Source organism: Pseudophryne corroboree, chromosome 1, assembly GCF_028390025.1.
Source record: "Pseudophryne corroboree isolate aPseCor3 chromosome 1, aPseCor3.hap2, whole genome shotgun sequence".
Lineage (NCBI taxonomy): Eukaryota > Metazoa > Chordata > Amphibia > Anura > Myobatrachidae > Pseudophryne > Pseudophryne corroboree.
In genome coordinates, this window is record NC_086444.1 from 375,246,025 (window position 1) to 375,259,217 (window position 13,193).

Here is a 13,193-nt window from a genome sequence, read left to right on the forward strand (position 1 = left end):
CAGTGGATCGAGGGGTCTGTGTGCGCCGCACACCCTGCCCCCATTATAGAAATGCCACAGGTTACACAGGCAGTGTGTTCTGTATTCTACATACTCATGGGGGCGGATTGGCCACAGGGCACACAGTTAATACCCCAGTGGGCCTATACGCACGTGGGGGCCTATTTTGTTTCTTGACATGTGAGAGGTGGTGCTGCCACCATGGTTACAAGGTATACCGCTGGTGCTGCCCATGTGAGGCCACTTCTACAAATTTCTCCAGTGCCACTTTCAGTTCCTAATCCGCCCCTGTACATACTCCACTTAAGTAGATATGAAATTATAGAGGCCAGAAATTAAGAACAGATAGTAAGAATTGAATCTATTCAATGCAGATAGTTTGGAATTATACTGGGTACTTAATCATTATTGAACAACTAGGACATTCTTAAAACCTAGGACTGTCTCTGTAATGTAGTAGATAGTAACCATGTTACTGTATATTTAATGGGTTGCAATTATAATGTCATCAGCTTCATAATCTACAGTATAGGAGTCTAACCTTACTAGACCTTCCTAGAGGTGATCAACTTTGTAACACTGCATCTGCAATGTACTGTATGAGATGTCACACTCACTAGTGTATGGGGATGAGTACAGGAATGGGTGTAATTCCATTATTCCTTAATAGTTACACTTAAATCCAAATACAATAGTGCAGACAGGTGGGACACAGAGCATATAGGGAGTCATATGTCCAAAACAATGGTGTCAGTGAAGTGTCATCAGTGTACTGTAGATTGTTACTATAGATTGTTTTTCAGTCATAGGAAACTGATCTTACCCAGTAATAGGTTACTAAATACTTTTGAATGTTGTTTTACCTTCTACCTCACCATATAGATGCTCAAGTGGATATAAAATGACTGTTGTGTTGGTGATTTGTGTCTATCAAATGCAGTGTGACTGCTAAGTGAACTCTGTGTTGAGTTACTAGTAAGAAGACACAGAAACCAATATCTGGCCAGGTGGTACAGGGAAGAGTACAAATCTGTACAACAAATGATGTTAACAAATGTATAAATAAGAATTTACTCACCGGTAATTCTATTTCTCATAGTCCGTAGTGGATGCTGGGAACTCCGTAAGGACCATGGGGAATAGCGGGCTCCGAAGGAGGCTGGGCACTCTAGAAAGATTTATGACTACCTGGTGTGCACTGGCTCCTCCCACTATGACCCTCCTCCAAGCCTCAGTTAGGACACTGTGCCCGGACGAGCTGACATAATAAGGAAGGATTTAGAATCCCGGGTAAGACTCTTACCAGCCACACCAATCACACCGTACAACTCGTGATACTATATCCAGTTTGACAGTATGAAAACAACTGAGCCTCTCAACAGATGGCTCAACAATAACCCTTTAGTTAACAATAACTATTTACAAGTATTGCAGACAATCCGCACTTGGGATGGGCGCCCAGCATCCACTACGGACTACGAGAAATAGAATTACCGGTGAGTAAATTCTTATTTTCTCTGACGTCCTAGTGGATGCTGGGAACTCCGTAAGGACCATGGGGATTATACCAAAGCTCCCAAACGGGCGGGAGAGTGCGGATGACTCAGCATGAGAGAACTCCAGGTCCTCCTCAGCCAGGGTATCAAATTTGTAGAATTTTGCAAACGTGTTTGCCCCTGACCAAGTAGCTGCTCGGCAAAGTTGTAAAGCCGAGACCCCTCGGGCAGCCGCCCAAGATGAGCCCACTTTCCTTGTGGAATGGGCATTTACAGATTTTGGCTGTGGCAGGCCTGCCACAGAATGTGCAAGCTGAATTGTACTACAAATCCAGCGAGCAATAGACTGCTTAGAAGCAGGAGCACCCAGCTTGTTGGGTGCAGACAGGATAAACAGCGAGTCAGATTTTCTGACTCCAGCCGTCCTGGAAACATATATTTTCAGGGCCCTGACAACGTCTAGCAACTTGGAGTCCTCCAAATCCCTAGTAGCCGCAGGCACCACAATAGGCTGGTTCAGGTGAAACGCTGACACCACCTTAGGGAGAAATTGGGGACGAGTCCTCAATTCTGCCCTATCCATATGGAAAATCAGATAAGGGCTTTTACATGATAAAGCCGCCAATTCTGACACTCGCCTGGCTGAAGCCAAGGCCAATAACATGACCACTTTCCACGTGAGATATTTCAGATCCACGGTTTTTAGTGGCTCAAACCAATGTGATTTTAAGAAACTCAACACCACGTTGAGATCCCAAGGTGCCACAGGAGGCACAAACGGGGGCTGAATATGCAGCACTCCTTTCACAAATGTCTGAACATCAGGTACTGAAGCTAGTTCTTTTTGAAAGAAAATCGACAGAGCCGAGATCTGTACTTTAATGGAGCCTAGTTTTAGGCCCATATTCACTCCTGCTTGCAGGAAATGCAGAAATCGACCTAGTTGAAATTCCTCTGTTGGGGCCTTTTTGGCCTCGCACCATGCAACATATTTCCGCCATATGCGGTGATAATGCTTTGCCGTAACATCTTTCCTGGCCTTAATAAGCGTAGGAATGACTTCTTCCGGAATACCCTTTTCCTTTAGGATCCGGTGTTCAACCGCCATGCCGTCAAACGCAGCCGCGGTAAGTCTTGGAACAGACAGGGCCCCTGCTGTAGCAGGTCCTGTCTGAGCGGTAGAGGCCACGGGTCCTCTGAGAGCATCTCTTGAAGTTCCGGGTACCACGCTCGTCTTGGCCAATCCGGAACCACGAGAATTGTGTTTACTCCTCGCTTTCTTATTATTCTCAATACCTTTGGCATGAGAGGCAGAGGAGGGAACACATAAACCGACTGGTACACCCACGGTGTCACTAGAGCGTCCACAGCTACCGCCTGAGGGTCCCTTGACCTGGCGCAATATCTTTTTAACTTTTTGTTGAGGCGGGACGCCATCATGTCCACCTGTGGTTTTTCCCAACGGTTTACCAGCATCTGGAAGACTTCTGGATGAAGTCCCCACTCTCCCGGGTGGAGGTCGTGTCTGCTGAGGAAGTCTGCTTCCCAGTTGTCCACTCCCGGAATGAACACTGCTGACAGTGCTAGTACATGATTCTCCGCCCATCGGAGGATTCTTGTGGCTTCTGCCATCGCCATCCTGCTTCTTGTGCCGCCCTGTCGATTTACATGGGCGACTGCCGTGATGTTGTCTGACTGGATCAGCACCAGCTGGTGTAGGAGCAGGGATTTTGTTTGACTTAGGGCATTGTAGATGGCCCTTAGTTCCAGAATGTCACAACTGAGGGCCTGAGCTGACGGGAGGCAGCCTCAGTTGTAGGGGCTGAGATGTACCGGAACCTGGGAGGTTGTATCAGACCCCTGGACATGTAAGTAACATGAATAATAACTGCCCGAAGGCGTGACCACGACAACTTGGATAAAAGTCAATGATGTTTATTATGACAACTCCGCAACACAGCAGCAGTAAAAGAAAACGTAAAAGTCAGCAAATAATAAATACAGTTCCTGGGTACTACAGGATGGCAGGAGCCACAGGGCACTGGTAGTGTGAGATAGTTCTTATGATCTTCTAGATGGAAAGTCCTTACCAGGCCCGACTGTAGCAATGGAGATAACCCAGGATTGTGCCAGCTGGTGTTCCAGGAAAAGCTGGGTTGCTGAAGGTAAAACAGCTGCTGTGGATACTGGCTGGAACCAGACTGTTGTTAGCACGGAGTGGATACTGGCTGGAACCAGTTAAATAATAAATGAACTTGGGAGCGATGAAATATGAACTGAAATGTAGAACTTGAGAGCGGAGAAATAATAATACCGGTGGAGAGTGGTAAAGTGTAGAAAGGACACCGGCCCTTTAAGGGAAGCTGTACTCTGCTGAAAGCTGAGCTGGAAGCAGGTAATGTTGTAGCTGGAAACAGATGAATCCACAATGGATTGGAGAGTCAGGCTACACCGCAGGTGGAATGCTGGTGCGGGTCTCTATGGTGGAAGTCTTGAGACAGGAGCTGGAACCTGGAAGACAATCACAGGAGAGAGACAAACAGGAACTAGGTTTGACAACCAAAGCACTGACGCCTTCCTTGCTCAGGCACAGTGTATTTATACCTGCAGCAAGGAAGGGATTGGCTTGGCAATTATGCAGATTAAAAATACTGACAACAGATTGGTGGAAATGATCAGCTGACAGAATCCAAGATGGCTGCGCCCATGCAGACACTTGGAGGGAAGTTTGGTTTGTAATCCATGTGGTAATGAAAACAGTAATGGCGGCGCCGGCCACCGGAGACAGGAGGCGCCAGGCTGACAGATGCACATCCAACCACGCGGACACAGCGGAGGCCGCGGCTGACGTAATCGCCACTCAGACACTCTGCATGCAGAAGTTCAGGGACGGCGGCGGAGGCCGCGGGAGACGCCATGCCAGGTGTAATATGGCGTTTACTGTGACAGCGTCCCAGAGTGACAGGAGAGGATACAGGAATGTACACATCAGGATAACAGATGGGATCCGGTCCTGGAGCGCTGAGCCAGCCTTAGGAGGCATCTGATGGGTAAGAAATGGCGTCCAGATACCCGGATCGTGACAGCACCCCCCCCTTTAGGAGTGGCCCCAGGACACTTCTTTGGCTTTTGAGGAAACTTGGAATGGAATCTCCGGACCAAGGCAGGAGCATGGACATCAGAAGCATTGGTCCATGAACGTTCCTCAGGACCATAACCCTTCCAGTCAATAAGATATTGTAGTTGACCGTAACGGTGACGTGAGTCCAGGATCTTGGCCACTTCATACTCAACGCCTCGTTGAGTTTGGACTTTCGGAGTTGGAGGAAGTGAGGAATGAAACCGATTCAAGATCAGCGGTTTCAACAGGGAAACATGGAATGTCCTGGGTATTTTTAAGAAGGGAGGCAACTGGAGTCTGTAAGCAACAGGATTGATGACTTGTTCAATCTTGAAAGGACCGATATAGCGAGGTGCAAACTTCATACTGGGAACTCTTAACCTCAAATTCTTCGTGGATAACCATACCCGATCACCCACCTTGAGAGCAGGAACTGCTCGACGCTTCTTATCCGCAAACTTCTTGTACCTGAACGATGCCTTGAGCAGAGCTGATCGTACGCTCTTCCAGATATTGGCAAACTGATGCAAGGTGATATCCACTGCGGGAACAGAAGTTGCTGGAAGCGGTTGGAACTCAGGGACTTTAGGGTGGAATCCAAAGTTAGTGAAGAATGGTGTTGAAGCAGATGAAGAATGATACTGGTTGTTATGACAGAACTCGGCCCAGGGAAGTAATTGAACCCAGTCATCTTGAGAGGAGGACACATAGATGCGGAGGAAGGCCTCCAAGTCCTGATTCACCCTCTCGGTTTGACCATTGGTCTGAGGATGGTAAGCCGTGGAAAACTTTAGCTTGACTTGGAGGACTTGACATAAACTTCGCCAGAATTTGGCTGTGAATTGAACTCCTCGATCTGAGATAATTTCTTCAGGAAGACCGTGGAGTCGGAAGATCTCTTGTATGAATACTTGAGCCAACTTGGAAGCTGACGGAAGACCGGTGAGAGGAATGAAGTGTGCCATCTTGGTGAACCGGTCAACTACCACCCAGATGGTATTGAACTTGTTGCACATGGGTAAGTCTGTAATGAAATCCATCGACAAGTGGGTCCATGGTCGACGGGGAACGGATAGTGGAACCAGTTGCCCCGCAGGCGACTGGCGGGATACTTTATCGTGGGCACACTTTGGGCAAGATGCAATAAACTCCAAGACGTCTTTTTTCAGAGTTGGCCACCAATAGGACCTAGAGATAAACTCCAGGGTTTTTTGGATACCTGTATGTCCGGCAAAACGGGAAGCATGGGCCCAATGCATGAGCTTCTTCCTTAGCATCGGCTTCACAAAACTTTTCCCTGATGGGGGCGTAGAGTCCATCCCTACCGTGGAGAATGCCCACGGATTTATAATAGGATGCTTGTCTGAAGACTCCGACTCATTTTCTTGCTCCCATGAGCGGGAAAGGGCATCGGCCTTGCGATTCTGAGAGCCCGGACAGAACTGGAGTTTAAAGTCGAACCTGGAAAAGAAAAGTGCCCATCTGGCCTGACGAGGGTTGAGACATTGTGCGCCCTTCAGGTATAAAAGGTTCTTGTGGTCTGTAAGTATGGTGATTAAATGAGAAGCTCCCTCCAACAGATACCTCCACTCTTCTAGAGCGAGCTTGATGGCTAGCAACTCCTGGTCGCCAATGGCATAGTTGCGCTCAGCTGGGGAGAACTTCCGGGAGAAGAAACTGCAAGGATGTAAATGGCCATCTTTAGCCCTCTGAGATAACACCGCTCCTACTCCAACGGAGGAGGCATCCACCTCTAGGATGAAAGGAGAGTCGATGTCAGGCTGTTTCAGGTCAGGCGCAGAGATGAACCTCTGTTTTAAAAGATGAAAAGCTTGCATGGCTTCTTCAGACCACTTGGACGGGTTAGCACCCTTCTTGGTGAAAGCAGTAATAGGCGCCACAATGGTGGAAAAGTCTCGTATAAACTTTCGGTAATAATTGGCGAACCCTAAGAACCTCTGGACCCCTTTGAGGGTTAAGGGTACCGGCCAATTCTGAATTGCTTGTAGTTTCTCAGGATCCATCTCTAGTCCGGAACCGGACACAATGTACCCTAGAAACGGAATGGACTTGACTTCAAAGACGCATTTTTCTAATTTGCAATAGAGATGATTGACACGGAGACGGGACAGAACCTCTTTAACCCAAAAACGATGTTCCTCTAAATCGTTGGCAAAAATGAGGATATATTCTAGATAGACCACGACATGACGGTATAGAATGTCTCTGAAGATCTCATTGACAAAATGCTGGAAGACAGCTGGAGCATTGCTCAATCCGAAGGGCATGACGAGGTACTCATAATGTCCGTCACGGGTGTTAAAGGCGGTCTTCCACTCGTCACCCTCACGGATCCGGATGAGATTGTATGCACCTCGCAAGTCCAGCTTTGTAAAGATGGTAGCTCCGCTAACTCTGTCAAAGAGCTCAGTAATCAGGGGTAAAGGATAACGGTTCTTGATGGTAATGTCGTTCAAACCTCTGTAGTCGATGCACGGCCGCAGACCACCATCTTTCTTTTTTACAAAAAAGAAGCCTGCGCCGGCTGGGGAAGAAGAAGGTCGAATGAACCCCTTTGCTAGGTTCTCTTTAATGTATTCCTCCATAGAATGCGTCTCAGGCAGAGACAACGGATAAGTTCGGCCTCGAGGTGGAACCTTCCCTGGAACGAGATCAATCGGGCAGTCCCATTCTCTATGAGGAGGAAGGATATCAGCAGAAGCTTTACTGAACACATCCGTGAAATCTTGATATGGAGGAGGTGGAACATCAGACGACCTGGGGGAGGAAGAACAAACAGGCAATACTTTAAACAAACATGTCTCTGCACAGGAGGAACCCCATGCCAGGATTTGCGTAGTCGTCCAATCAATTGTAGGATTGTGAAGACGGAGCCATGGAAGGCCCAGGACCACAGGATGTGTGGCTCTTGGAATCACTAAAAGTGAAATAAGTTCGGAATGAAGAACTCCCACTCTCAGACGAACTGGTAGAGTCCTTAGAGCAATAACAGTATCAAAAATTTTACTGCCATCCACGGCAGTTAAGGAAAAGGAGGAAGGAAGTCTCTCGGTGGGTAGGGACCACCGTTTAACATAGGCTTCAGTAATAAAGTTCCCAGCTGCTCCGGAATCAAGGAGAGCAATGACGTTCCGATAACGTTGAGCAACTTGAAGCGAGACTGGGAGATTACAATCATGAGGAGATGGAGAGGAGATCATTACTCCTAGCCGGCCCTCTCCTGGGCGAGCTAGGGTTTGGAGTTTTCCCGGACGTTCGGGACAGGCATTGATGGTGTGAGACGGAGCTGCACAGTAAAGACAAAGAGACTCAGAGAGACGTCTTCGGCGCTCAGCAGGAGTTAAACGGGAACGGCCAATTTGCATGGGCTCATCTTTAGATGGTGACAGTTGACGAGGAGGAGGAGCAGAAGATTTTGGAGCAGATGATCTTCCACGCTCAGTTGCTCTCTCTCTGAAACGTAAATCAACTTTCATGCAGAGTGAGATTAGCTCATCTAACTTAGAAGGTAAGTCTCTGGTAGCTAACTCATCTTTAATAAGCTCAGATAAGCCATGCCAGAATGCAGCATACAGGGCCTCGTCGTTCCATGCCAGTTCGGATGCCAGGATCTGGAACTGTATCAGATATTGTCCTACAGTACGTGACCCCTGGCGTAAACGGAGAATCTCGGATGAAGCTGAGGTTACCCGGCCTGGCTCGTCGAAGATGCGCCTGAATGTTGACACGAATGCAGTGTAAGAAGATAGCAGGGTGTCGGACCTCTCCCATAACGGTGATGCCCAGTCAAGGGCGGAGCCACTGAGAAGAGAGATGATGTAGGCAATTTTTGTACGGTCACTGGAAAAATTGCCAGGTTGTAGCTCAAACTGAATCTCACACTGGTTAAGAAATCCCCTGCAGAATCTTGGAGATCCGTCAAATTTTGCTGGCGTTGGAAGATGAAGACGTGGAGCAGAAATGGGTAAGGTGGGTGGGGTTATAGCTGGAGTCACTGTGGTTGACGCACCAGATGCGCCTGATCCACGGAGAGTTGTCTGAATCCCATCCAGCCGAGTAGAGAGATCCTGGAGACAGCGGATGATGTGGCCCTGTGCAGCCTCCTGATGTTCTAGTCGGGCTGCCAGTTGTTGCATCGGCCTGGCCGCTTGATCCTGGTCTCCGGCTGGATTCATTAGGTCAGTGCTTACTGTCACAACTGAGGGCCTGAGCTGACGGGAGGCAGCCTCAGTTGTAGGGGCTGAGATGTACCGGAACCTGGGAGGTTGTATCAGACCCCTGGACATGTAAGTAACATGAATAATAACTGCCCGAAGGCGTGACCACGACAACTTGGATAAAAGTCAATGATGTTTATTATGACAACTCTGCAACACAGCAGCAGTAAAAGAAAACGTAAAAGTCAGCAAATAATAAATACAGTTCCTGGGTACTACAGGATGGCAGGAGCCACAGGGCACTGGTAGTGTGAGATAGTTCTTATGATCTTCTAGATGGAAAGTCCTTACCAGGCCCGACTGTAGCAATGGAGATAACCCAGGATTGTGCCAGCTGGTGTTCCAGGAAAAGCTGGGTTGCTGAAGGTAAAACAGCTGCTGTGGATACTGGCTGGAACCAGACTGTTGTTAGCACGGAGTGGATACTGGCTGGAACCAGTTAAATAATAAATGAACTTGGGAGCGATGAAATATGAACTGAAATGTAGAACTTGAGAGCGGAGAAATAATAATACCGGTGGAGAGTGGTAAAGTGTAGAAAGGACACCGGCCCTTTAAGGGAAGCTGTACTCTGCTGAAAGCTGAGCTGGAAGCAGGTAATGTTGTAGCTGGAAACAGATGAATCCACAATGGATTGGAGAGTCAGGCTACACCGCAGGTGGAATGCTGGTGCGGGTCTCTATGGTGGAAGTCTTGAGACAGGAGCTGGAACCTGGAAGACAATCACAGGAGAGAGACAAACAGGAACTAGGTTTGACAACCAAAGCACTGACGCCTTCCTTGCTCAGGCACAGTGTATTTATACCTGCAGCAAGGAAGGGATTGGCTTGGCAATTATGCAGATTAAAAATACTGACAACAGATTGGTGGAAATGATCAGCTGACAGAATCCAAGATGGCTGCGCCCATGCAGACACTAGGAGGGAAGTTTGGTTTGTAATCCATGTGGTAATGAAAACAGTAATGGCGGCGCCGGCCACCGGAGACAGGAGGCGCCAGGCTGACAGATGCACATCCAACCACGCGGACACAGCGGAGGCCGCGGCTGACGTAATCGCCACTCAGACACTCTGCATGCAGAAGTTCAGGGACGGCGGCGGAGGCCGCGGGAGACGCCATGCCAGGTGTAATATGGCGTTTACTGTGACAGCGTCCCAGAGTGACAGGAGAGGATACAGGAATGTACACATCAGGATAACAGATGGGATCCGGTCCTGGAGCGCTGAGCCAGCCTTAGGAGGCATCTGATGGGTAAGAAATGGCGTCCAGATACCCGGATCGTGACACAGAATATTTATGTGAAGGGAAGTCTCCTGACTCGACCATAGTCCTTGGAAGTTTCTTCCCTGTGTGACTGCCCCCCAGCCTCGAAGGCTGGCATTCGTGGTCACCAGGACCCAGTCCTGTATGCCGAACCTGCGGCCCTCTAGAAGATGGGCACTCTGCAGCCACCACAGTAGAGACACCCTGGTTCTTGGAGACAGGGTTATTAAGCGATGCATCTGAAGATGCGATCCGGACCACTGGTCCAACAGGTCCCACTGAAAGATTCTGGCATGGAACCTGCCGAAGGGAATTGCTTCGTAAGAAGCCACCATCTTTCCCAGGACCCGCGTGCAGCGATGCACTGATACCGGTTTTGGTTTCAGGAGGTCTCTGACTAGAGATGACAACTCCCTGGCTTTCTCCTCCGGGAGAAACACTTTTTTCTGGACTGTATCCAGAATCATACCCAGGAACAGTAGCCGTGTCGTCGGAACCAGCTGTGACTTCGGGATATTCAGAATCCAGCCGTGCTGGTGCAGCACCTCCTGAGATAGTGCTACTCCCACCAACAACTGTTCCTTGGACCTCGCTTTTATTAGGAGATCGTCCAAGTACGGGATAATTAAAACTCCCTTTTTTCGAAGGAGTATCATCATTTCCGCCATAACCTTGGTAAAATAACCTCGGTGCCGTGGACAGTCCAAACGGCAGCGTCTGGAATTGGTAATGGCAATCCTGTACCACAAATCTGAGGTACTCCTGGTGAGGATGGTAAATGGGGACATGCAAGTAAGCATCCTTGATGTCCAGGGATACCATGTAATCCCCCTCGTCCAGGCTTGCAATAACCGCCCTGAGCTATTCCATCTTGAACTTGAATTTTTTTATGTATGTGTTCAAGGATTTCAAATTTAAAATGGGTCTCACCGAACCGTCCGGTTTCGGTACCACAAATAGTGTGGAATAGTAACCCCGGCCTTGTTGAAGTAGGGGTACCTTGATTATCACCTGCTGGGAATACAGCTTGTGAATTGCCGCTAGCACCGCCTCCCTGTCTGAGGGAGCAATCGGCAAGGCAGATTTTAGGAACCGGTGGGGTGGAGACGCCTCGAATTCCAGTTTGTACCCCTGAGATACTATTTGAAGGATCCAGGGATCCACCTGTGAGCGAGCCCACTGATCGCTGAAATTCTTGAGGCGGCCCCCCACCGTACCTGGCTCCGCCTGTGGAGCCCCACCGTCATGCGGCGGACTTGGCAGAAGAAGCGGGGGCGGACTTTTGCTCCTGGGAACCTGCTGTTTGTTGCAGCCTTTTTCCCCTACCTCTGCCTCTGGATAGAAAAGACCCGCCTTTTCCACGCCTGTTTTTCTGGGTCCGAAAGGACTGAACCTGATAAAACGGCGCCTTCTTAGGCTGTGAGGGGACATGGGGTAAAAATGCTGACTTCCCAGACGTTGCTGTGGAAACTAGGTCCGAGAGACCATCCCCAAATAATTCCTCACCCTTATATGGCAACACTTCCATGTGCCTTTTAGAATCTGCATCTCCTGTCCACTGGCGAGTCCATAAGCCTCTCCTAGCAGAAATGGACAATGCACTAACTTTAGACGCCAGTCGGCAGATTTCCCTCTGTGCATCTCTCATATATAAGACTGAGTCTTTTATATGGTCTATGGTTAACAGGATCGTGTCTCTGTCTAATGTGTCAATATTTTCTGACAGTTTATCTGACCACGCAGCGGCAGCACTGCACATCCATGCTGACGCAATAGCTGGCCTAAGTATAATGCCTGAGTGTGTATATACAGACTTCAGGATCGCCTCCTGCTTTCTATCAGCAGGTTCCTTGAGGGCGGCCGTATCCGGAGACGGTAGTGCCACCTTTTTAGACAAACATGTGAGCGCTTTATCCACCCTAGGAGGTGTTTCCCAACGTGACCTATCCTCTGGCGGGAAAGGGAACGCCATTAGTACCTTCTTAGGAATTACCAATTTTTTATCAGGGAAAGCCCACGCTTCTTCACACACTTCATTTAATTCATCTGATGGGGGAAAAACTACGGGTAGTGTTTTCTCCCCAAACATAATACCCTTTTTAGTGGTACCTGTATTTATATCGGAAATGTGTAACACCTCTTTCATTGCCTCAATCATGCAGTGAATGGCCTTAGTGGGCATCAGGTTAGACTCATCGTCGTCGACACTGGTGTCAGTATCAGTGTCGACATCTGGGTCTGCGGTCTGAGGTAGCGGGCGTTTTAGAGCCCCTGATGACCTGTGCGACGCCTGGACAGGCACGAGCTGAGAAGTCGGCTGTCCCACATTTGGCATGTCGTCAAATTTCTTATGTAAGGAGTCTATACGTGCACTCATTTCTTTCCATAAGCTCAACCACTCAGGTGTCTGCCCCGCAGGGGGTGACATCCCTTCTAAAGGCATCTGCTCCGTCTCCACATCATTATCCTCATCAAACATGTCGACACAGCCGTACCGACACACCGCACACACACAAGGAATGCTCCAACAGAGGACAGGACCCACGAAAGCCCTTTGGGGGGACAGAGTGAGAGTATGCCAGCACACACCAGAGCGCCACATAATGCAGGGACTAACTGAGTTATGTCCCCTATAGCTGCTTTTTCTATATAATTTATACAGCGCCTAAATTTAGTGCCCCCCCTCTCTTTTTTTTACCCTTTTCTGTAGTGTAGACTGCAGGGGAGAGCCAGGGAGCTTCCTTCCAGCGGATCTGTGAAGGAGAAATGGCGCCAGTGTGCTGCAGGAGATAGCTCCGCCCCTTTTCCGCTGACTATTCTCCCGCTTTTTTCTGGATTCTGGCAGGGGTATTTTCCACATATATAGCCTCTGGGGCTATATATTGTGGTATTTTTGCCAGCCAAGGTGTTATAATTGCTTCTCAGGGCGCCCCCCCCCCCCCCCCCCCCCAGCGCCCTGCACCCTCAGTGACCGGAGTGTGAAGTGTGTGTGAGGAGCAATGGCGCACAGCTGCAGTGCTGTGCGCTACCTTGGTGAAGACTGATGTCTTCTGCCGCCGATTTTCCGGACCTCTT

The 13,193-nt window shown here is 49.0% G+C and overlaps 1 long non-coding RNA gene across 1 annotated transcript in view; it reads left to right on the forward strand.

The window, feature by feature from the left end:
- The window catches only part of LOC134885989 (uncharacterized), a 99,680-nt gene that overhangs the window by 33,367 nt on the left and 53,120 nt on the right, over positions 1–13,193 (forward strand). The gene's annotated exons all lie outside the window — the stretch shown is intronic.